The sequence below is a fragment of the Geotrypetes seraphini genome, chromosome 5 (assembly GCF_902459505.1).
Source record: "Geotrypetes seraphini chromosome 5, aGeoSer1.1, whole genome shotgun sequence".
NCBI classification, from domain to species: domain Eukaryota; kingdom Metazoa; phylum Chordata; class Amphibia; order Gymnophiona; family Dermophiidae; genus Geotrypetes; species Geotrypetes seraphini.
In genome coordinates, this window is record NC_047088.1 from 143,028,070 (window position 1) to 143,037,647 (window position 9,578).

Below are 9,578 nucleotides of genomic sequence, written 5' to 3' on the forward strand. Positions count from 1 at the left end.
TCTGACCTAGCAGCGGCAATTCTTATGTTCTTATGTACATCCGATCTGCTTAGCATATCAGCAATATTTGTATTCCTGGAAAACGCTACCTGAAATTGGATTTGAGAGAGCACTGGATGTACTTCAAATAATGACAGATGTTTACATATAGCTCTAGCCACAAAATTAGATGAGCTATTAAACTTCAAAGTGCATTGCATCATATTCTCAGTGGTAGATTTTGTTCTAGCTTGAAGTAACAAGTCACGATTATTATACAAGGCCCTTTTAAAGGCTGTATGTACCAGCAGTTTTAGGATATCCTCTATCTTCCAGTTTACTCTTCAAATTCACTGCAGCTTGCTTAAATATTTGTATAGAATCACAAATATGACAATATTTTATAAACTATGAGAACTATTTTTTACATGTCTGGGGTGCATACTGTCAAACGCAAGGAGAGTGTTACGATCAGTAGACGTCACAAACACCAAAGTTGAAAAATATCCTTCCCTGAACTCAACTTTCACATTCAGGAAGGTCACGCTTTGTCTATCAGCCTGCCAATCAAACTTAATAGTAGGATGACAATAGTTTGACTCCTCCACAAACTCTTGTAACTCAAGTGGGTCATGAGATCAAATGATGAAAATATCATCAACGTACCTCAACCAACAGCGAACATGTTGAAATCTTTTGTTGGTATATATGAATTCACATTCAAAAGCAGTCATAAAAATGTTTATCCCAGGACAAGCAGGCAGCCTATTCTCACATGTGGGCGATGTCATCTATAAAGCCCGGATGCGGACAGCCTCGCAAGCAGACTTGCTTGTAGAAAACTTCAGAAGTTTCGAGTCTGCCGCACCGCACATGCATGAGTGCCTTCTCGCCTATCACAGGGCGCATCTCCTCATTTCTGTTTTCCACAGAGCCGAGAAGTCCTTCTTTGCTCTGCGCTGAACTAATTCACTTCATGCCTTCTCTCACTGCGGCTTAAGTTTTATTTTTCTTATTACCATGTTGCTGTGTTTTTTCTTTTGATTATTTAAAAAAAAGGTTTTATTTTCATTGACTGACTGGCGGGGCCTGCCGCATGTCTTCAGCCTGTGGGCTTCTACTTTGCGGTGGCTATCCTTCTATGTCCCGGCCGGTCACAGGTTTCAAGAAGTGTAGCCAATGCCAGCTTGCGATCTCTTTCACTGACCCACACCGCTGGTGTCTTCAGTGCCTGGGGCCTGACCATTGCCCGGCATCGTGCGTTCGCTGTACTACCCTTCAACCTCGAGCCTTCAAACGTCGTCGAGTTCAAGTGGAGAAGATTTTCTGTATGGAAACCCCTGCTACACCCTCGACCGCGACCTCCGACAGGGTCAGGCCTGCTGCAGGGTGTCCTCCTGTCTCCATGACTCCGACCTCGAGTCTCATCAGACCTTCCTCGTTTGGAACGTCCTTGACCTCGAGTAAATCTGCTAAGTCTTCTCCTGAGCTTCCCTCAGGTCAGATACCTCAGCAGATGGTTCCAGTGGTGCTCTTCAAGCTAGATAAACATCATTCCTCCAAGTCGAAGCATGCCTCCTCTGCCACCTCAGAGCCTTTAGCCTCAGCAAGTGGTCCAGTTTCAGACTCAGATCCACAATTGCAGGCTACCATCCAGACCATTTTAGAGCGGGAATCTGTTCAGTTACTGAGCAAATACAGTCCTGCCTCAACTCTGCTTCCTGCAGTCCAGCCTGGGCACTCAGCAGGTTCACAAGAGGTTGAGTCCTTGCCTGTGCCTTGAGCTGAATCTACACACACTATGCAAGGAGTCAAGTCTTTGCGAGTGTCTGGTCTGGAATCTTCACACTCCATGCAAGGAGCCGAGTCTTTGCGAGTGTCTCGACTGGAATCTTCACACTTCATGCAAGGAGCCGAGTCTTTGCGAGTGCTTCAAGATTCCTCGATCCAACCCACTGAGTCTATGGGGTTTCGATCTACAGCTTCCAGCCTTATACCCTCACAAAAGGCATTGCCCGTTTTGAGGCCAAGGCGGTCTCCTAGACCTCGCACGAGACCTGCTTCCAGGCAGCACTCTCATCGCCGGTCGAGGCCCTCATCGAGGCGCAGGTCCTCTTCCAGAAAGAAGCCTTCCTCATCCAGGCATTCCAGTTTTTCGAGGCATTCAACTCCTCAATCAAGGATACCGAGAGCAGAACCTGAGAGCTCAGCTGATTCCAAAGTCTTGTCCCAGTCTGTCTATTCGTTGGGATACCAATACTCCAGAGAGACCTCACCTTCGTTCTCCACTCGAGGCGCTTCGAGGTCATCGAGTCCCTCTCGAGGCCACGTTTTGGTGGTTCAATTGTCCTTTTCCTCCTTCCTCCGTCAAATGGCTGAGGACCTGGATCTTAAATTGGATGTTGGTTCTAAGGAGTATTTAGAGGAAATGAGTATGCCTCGGCCTCCTGCAGAGCCTCTCAAACTTCCTCTTAACAGGCTTCTGTTTCAAACTTTCAAACGAAATCTGGAGTCTCCTTATGCTATCCCTGCTGTTCCAGGCAAGTTAGAATCGAGTATAGAACTCTACATTGCAAGGGCTTTGAGAACTCTCAACTATTTCATCAATCCCTTCTTGTGGAATTTTCATTGAAGAGGACTTATTCTTCCAGGGTCTATGCTACCGTACCTCCTGGCAGAGAGGGCAAGCTTGGACAAATTTGGCCGTCGTCTTTATCAAAATTCGATGATGGCCTCCAGGGTTTTAAATTATAATTTTATCTTTACTACTTATTTCAAGTATTTTATTGATATACTCCCTGGTTTTTCTAAAGACCTTGGTCAACACAGGCTTTTAGAGTTCCAGCAAGCCATTGCTACCTTAGCACAACTCAGGTTACACCTTCATCAGAGGATCTAGAATCAGAAAATAATATTAAATATTGAACTAAGGCCAGTACTGGGCAGACTTGCATGATCCGTGTCTGTATATGGCCGTTTGGGGGGAGGATGGGCTGGAGAGGGCTTCAATGGCTGGGAAGGTTTAGATGGGATGGAGATTTCGGCTGTTGGAACCCAAGCTATGTTTTGTCAAATATTTGCCTGTGAATTCCACAACAACTTTTTTCATCAACTTTGTTGTCCCCCAGTGATACACCAAAGCACGCACCAATGATTTCAGCACAAACAGTTGTACTAGAAATATGACTCTTAGCCTGGGTTGAGCAACTATTCTTTCCACAACCTGAACCCAAAGTTGACGTTTTGGCACATTCTTCCATAGAATGAAAAAAGTGGCTCCAATATCAACGACCCTAACTTTGGATGAAGTTGAGATCCAGCTCTAAAACTTTGCATATATTAATTACATGTCCTATAGTACTTTCATTAAAAATTTTATCAACTTCTGAGATGGTCAGGTGGGGAGGCCTAGACCACTTGACATGGAATGACCAGTGATGACCTAAAGAGCTCTAACCTTACCCAAATGTATTACTGAAATAGCTTTGAAGTAGGTGCTAGAAGTGTACCATTTAAAGTGCTCGGATATTACCTAGTCATATTATTACGAATATAGCTTGTATAGCTCTAAGTGTATCACACCAAAGATACAGACCCATGGCTCTGTAACTCAAACCTTGCTGCTATAGTCTTACTGTATATACTTGAATATAAGCCAACCTGAATATAAACCAAGGTAAACTTTTTCCCCAAAACATGGAGGAAAAAAGGTTGACTTGAATATAAACTGGGGTAAGGGGGGGTAATATTCAAGTGCCTTACCCGGTTCTGTACCCAGCCCTCCTCCCTCCCTGCCAGGCTCAGCACCCTGTCTCCCTTCCCTCCCGATGCCTTGCAGGTCTCTGCCGGGCTTGCCGTAAGACCTGGTAGTCCAGCAGTGGGCCGGGACAGGAAGGAACCATCCCGCCTCCTGTTCCAACCGACTAACAACTCTTACCTCATTCCTGCCAGGCAGCCCCATTCAGAGTGTGGATCTGCACAGGGCAGGAGCGCACGAAGATCACTCCTGCCTCGGTTCACTGCTGGACCACCAAGGATTTGAAAGGTATGCGGGGTAGGTGGGAAGGAGGTAGAAGTTGTCATAGTCAGCCGGGGATAGGAGGTGGGAGGGATCCCTCCTGTCCCAGCCTACCGCTGGACCATCAGGTCTTACAGCAGGCCCAATAGAGGCTTGAAACAGGTCTGGGACAGGGCGGGTGGGTGCTGACCCCGAATATAAGCCAAGACCCCCATTTTTAGACCCAAAAATCTAAGCTTATATTCAAGTATATACGTATATCTTTACACTGCTCTATATTAATACCAATGTCGCAAATTCTACTTTCCTATTTCTTGGCAACAACTCTTCTTGCGCCAGAAGACGTATGAGGAGAGACTGGAAGCCCTGAATATGTATACCCTAGAGGAAAGGAGAGACAGGGGAGATATGATTCAGACGTTCAAATACTTGAAGGGTATTAACGTAGAACAAAATCTTTTTCAGAGAAAGGAAAATAGTAAAACCAGAGGACATAATTTGAGGTTGAGGGGTGGTAGATTCATGAACAATGTTAGGAAATTCTACTTTACGGAGAGGGTGGTGGATGCCTGGAATGCGCTCCCGAGAGAGGTGGTGGAGAGTAAAACTGTGACTGAGTTCAAAGAAGCGTGGGATGAACACAAAGAGTCTAGAATCAAAAAATAAGATTAAATATTGAACCGAGGCCAGTACTGGGCAGACTTGAACGGTTTGTGTCTGTATATGGCCGTTTGGTGGAGGATGGGCTGGGGAGGGCTTCAATGGCTGGGAGGGTATATATGGGCTGGAGTAAGTCTTAACAGAGATTTCGACATTTGGAACCCAAGCACAGTACCGGGTAAAGCTTTGGATTCTTGCCCAGAAATAGCTAAGAAGAAAAAAATTAAAAAATTTAAATTGAATCAGGTTGGGCAGACTGGATGGACCATTAGGGTCTTTATCTGCCATCATCTACTATGTTACTATGTTACTATGTATCTTGCCAGCATGTATTCCTCCATCCCAGCTATCATACATCAGGGCAGATATGGCGACCTGAGTCACCTCCCCAAAAGTAAATCCTTAGTAGACAGACCCCCACCACCTTAGGACTATCCTCACCATCACCCCCCCTCTCATTCGCACCCAAAAGCCTCAAAACTGCCCTTGCAAATGCAAGATCCATAAACAAAGATGGCATTTTAAATTATCTCCTCATAGACAATAACTGGGACATCTTCCTAATTACCGAAACCTGACTCAAAGACGATGACGGAACCACTTTAGGTATGCTTTGTCCATCAAGGTACCAAGCATTAGCCTGCTCACGCACCGACTTTAGAGGAGGAAATGTAGCCACCATCATTAAATCCAATCTCAACCCAAGATTTATATATGCCATCACACTAAATGCACTAGAATGCCTCATCTTCTGACCAGGTCACAACAGAGATCTCACCATCGCTCTGATATACAGAGCTCCCCATTCTCCAATGGCAGATGACTTACTAGCCACCCTTGGGAAAGTAGTCATCACCTACAACCAGATTATCATACTAGGAGACTTCAATTTAACAGACTACCCAAATGAAACCAGATCTCCAGCAGACTTTTATCACATCACTATCAGACCTAGGTTTCCACCAAATAGTCCCTTCACCAACTCACTCTTCGGGCCACATTCTAGCCCTAATCTTTATTCAGAAAGATACATCACTCACCACAGAAACTCCTAGCTGCGCCATCAAACCAGTACCCTGGGTCCAATCACCATCTGATCACATTCAACCACACCTACACAACATAACAACATCAACCAGGAAGCAAACTCAACCTAAGAAAATATACAACAATGCTATCAACTTAGGAGATCTCTCCACAGGCCTTTCCAACCTAGCAGGAACATTACAATCCAATTTTAAATCCATCAACGAGGCTGCCATAGACTGGCACACTGAAATAAGAGCCCTCTATGAAGGACTAGCACCAGTCAAAGAGATCAAATACTATCTATCCCTCTAAACTCTCCTCCCCCTGGTTTACTAACAACTTAAGAACAAAGAAAAGAGAACTAAGGCAAGAAGAAAGGAAATGTTACAAATCCAGGCTCAACAATGGCAAATCCAGCTGGAAGAAACTGCATGAAGAATATAAACAAGCTACCCTAGACGCTAAAAAAGGTATACTACTCCCAACAACTACTAAAGACCTTAAAAAAATTAAAACACCTTTTTAAACTACCAAAAAAGATATTCACAACATCACAAGGTACTTTGTCAAATGCATTTTGAAAATCCAGATACACAATATTGACTGGAACACCTTTAGCCATATGTTCATTCAACCCTTACAAGAAATGTAGTAGATTGGTGAGGCATGATTTCCCTTGACATGTGGGCTCTGACTCATTAATCCATGCTTATGTACCGTATATGGCCTGTCATTTTGTTCTTTATAATAGTCTCTACCATTTTGCCCTGCAACAATGTCAAACTCACCGGTCTACAATTTCCCGGATCACTTCTGGTTTCTCAACTATTTTGCCTGCTTAGTTTGCATTCTGACCATTAAAACTGTTGGGACAACTGCCACATACAGATATTCAAGCACATTATCTGGATATCTTTATGCGGATTTTCAGCCAGCCTAACCATATAATTTGGTACCTTGATTATGCAGTCTGTTTGTATGATCTGTTTCCTGCTTAAAAGGCAGGACTGCTATTTATGCGTTTCACTTACAATAAAGTTATCTGGACAGCAACTGAATATTGTTGCCATACATAAATTTTGGCCCTGGCCCCCAAAATAACTGAACCCCCCTCATATAATTTGGTGATATCAAAAAAATTTATCCATCTATGGGCACATTTTTAAAACCAAGGACTTAGATGTCCAACACCCAATGTTAATTGTTGAAGTGCTTTTGAATACTGACTAGATAGTGTCTTCTAGAACAGAAAACTATTTCAACTAAGATGTTGTGATCTCTTGTAATCAGTTAATTGTAAAGCTTTTTAATGGTACCAATAAATTACACAAATTAAGATCCAGCAATCAGATGGAAGACAAAATTAGCAGATATCTATATACATATATATGCAGTGGTCCCAACATTGCTCCAAGCCAGCCCAGGCACTCTGTTACCCCCACTAAAGCAATCTCTCTCTTCCTTCCACCCCTTTTCAATTTTTTTTGCCTTTTGGAACCACTCCAGCAGAAAACATTACATGGGATCCACCTCCTCTCTTCAGTACAGAACACATAAGTGCTGCCTGTGGCTCCTAGCCTCTGCACTGACAAGACTACATTCCATGGAGCATCAGAGGGCAGAAAGTGTTGTAGCAGAACCCCGATATTCTTTGGCTAGCATATGCTTAAGCTATAAACGATGGAGGTGTGCTCTTGCATACTTCCTTACCCCTATCTCAGTTGCTATGAGTGAGCAGGAAAATACATCACAACCTTTCAGTCTTGGATACATCAGCTGCAACCATGTGCATACTAACTGACACAAACAGCCACACCCTTGTACCTTTATATATAAATCCAGATTCCTATGTGCCCTCAAGTCAGAATTGTGTGACAACACAATGAGAGCTCCAACCCCCAAAGATTTTCTTGGCACAATATAGTATGGTTTGCTATTGCCTTTTCCCAAGGTATGGAGAGTTAAACGACTAGCCCAAGATCACAAGGAGCTGCCATGACATTTGAACTTGAGTCCTCTGGTTCCCAGCCCACTAGTGCTACTAGACATACAAAGCGCTGCACATCAAAACAAAGGACAGACCCTGCTCAAAAAAGCTTACAATATAGTCAAGACAGACAAATTGGACAAGGTGCATCAATAATACACTGTGCTCAGGTGGGAGAATTGCAGAGGGAATAAGACAAATATTGGTGCTTAGAAAGTGGGTTGTAGTTTAAAAATGAAAGCATCTTCAAAAAAGTGGGCTTTGAATCTAGATTTGAATATTGCCAGAGAAGGAGCCTGATGCATTGAGCTAGGCAATTTGTATATATGTTCTATATATGTGCAAGGGGCCAAGAGCTGAAAACTAGAGGGCCCAAGAGCATCTAACGATTATCGATAGTCAAGCCCTTGGCTAGGAGTCTGTGATTAAACTGACTTACACTGGAGCTCATAATTGGTTGTCAGCAAAAAGGGGGTCAGACTCTGCTTTTCTATAAGTCAGTAAGGCGCATTATACTGAAATATTAGAAACATCTCATCAATCTTGCAAATATCCTTTATAGTGAAGAGCTGCATGTTACGTTTTTAAGAAGAGGTATGAGGGTAGAAGCTGAATATTAGCAAAGATACCAAGTCACATGCATTCGGCTGCCCTTACACTCATACGTCGAGCACTCCCCCTCACACGCACTCGGGGACCAGCCTCATCTTTCCCTCTCTCATCCGCTCTCCTCGGTCTCGCATGTCTCCTCCTCTACTCCCAGTCCGCAATACGAAACCACACCCCCTTCCTCGTCAAACTCATACCTGAGGATGCACGCAGCAATCTCACAGCTTTCCTTCTCTGGTGCCCTGTCCCCACAAGACAACTTCTCTACTCTCCCTGAGGCGTCCCGCCTTGTCGGAAACAGGAAGGAGCGCCAGAGGAGGGAGGGACACCAGAGAAGGAAAGCTGCGGGACCTGTTGAGAGCGATCTCAAAGAACCCGTAAAGAAGCAGACGGGAACAGGGTTTGCAGGAATCCTGCAGTGAAAGAGATAGCTCCTACGGCGTTCCCACGGGATTGTACGAGACTCTCTGTGACCACCTACCTACCCAGGGCTGCCCAAGTACCGCCTTCTTCTCTCTTCAATAATTAGGCGCAGCCGCATTTAGGCTCACGTCGACATAAACGAACCCGCAGCTTCAGAAATCACTTGATCTGCTGGCGCGTGCGGATGGCGACCGGCAGGTGCAGCCAGAACCAGATCGCTGCACGTGGAGGTCGCTTCCCCAAGCGTAAGTAGATCAGGTGATGGCTTTGCCGGCTCCTGCTGGAGTCACTGTGAGCCTTCCTGTATCAGTCGCAAAGGGATCTGGGTAAAACCAGGATTTGCAGGATCTCCAGGATCCTCATAGACTTGTACTGAGATCCTGGTAAAATTGCAGGATTTTCCAGGATCCTGGTTCCACCTTAATAGCAGACCTCCTCTTTTTTTGATTGCCACAGCTGTTGCTACGCTTTTACTGGAGTCCCCTACAACGCCGTCTTCTCCTTCTCTGCCGGTCTCGCCCCTTATGACATGCTTTTCTCTTCCCGTGTGGGCGGACCAGCAGAGAATAAGACGTCAACGCGGGGACTCCCTTTAATTTTAGAATGCCAACCAGACGGGAATAAAAATAGGCTTGCAACTCTGTCTTCTTCTTCTCTGCCGGTCCCGCCCCTTATGACATGTTCTTCTCTTCCTGTGTGAGTGGACCAGCAGAGAAGAAGACATCAGCGAGGGGACTCCCTGCAGAATGACAGCCAGAGGGGCAGTAAAATAGGCTACCTGCAGAGTGACAATCAGAGGGGCAGTAAAAAATAGGTTGTAACTTATCACACAGAGGAAAAAAAAGAACAGCAATACTTTGGATTTAGAATTTC

General features: G+C 44.8%; 1 protein-coding gene across 6 annotated transcripts in view; it reads right to left on the reverse strand.

The window, feature by feature from the left end:
- The window catches only part of PLEKHM3 (pleckstrin homology domain containing M3), a 386,793-nt gene extending 377,588 nt beyond the window's left edge, over positions 1–9,205 (reverse strand). For 2 of the 6 annotated variants that reach the window (XM_033945259.1, XM_033945253.1), the window contains exon 1: positions 8,480–8,748. The gene's annotated coding sequence lies outside the window, so the exon portion shown is untranslated. The other 4 variants (XM_033945256.1, XM_033945254.1, XM_033945255.1 and 1 more) reach the window with 4 other exon arrangements.
- Between the last annotated feature and the right edge of the window lie 373 nt (positions 9,206–9,578).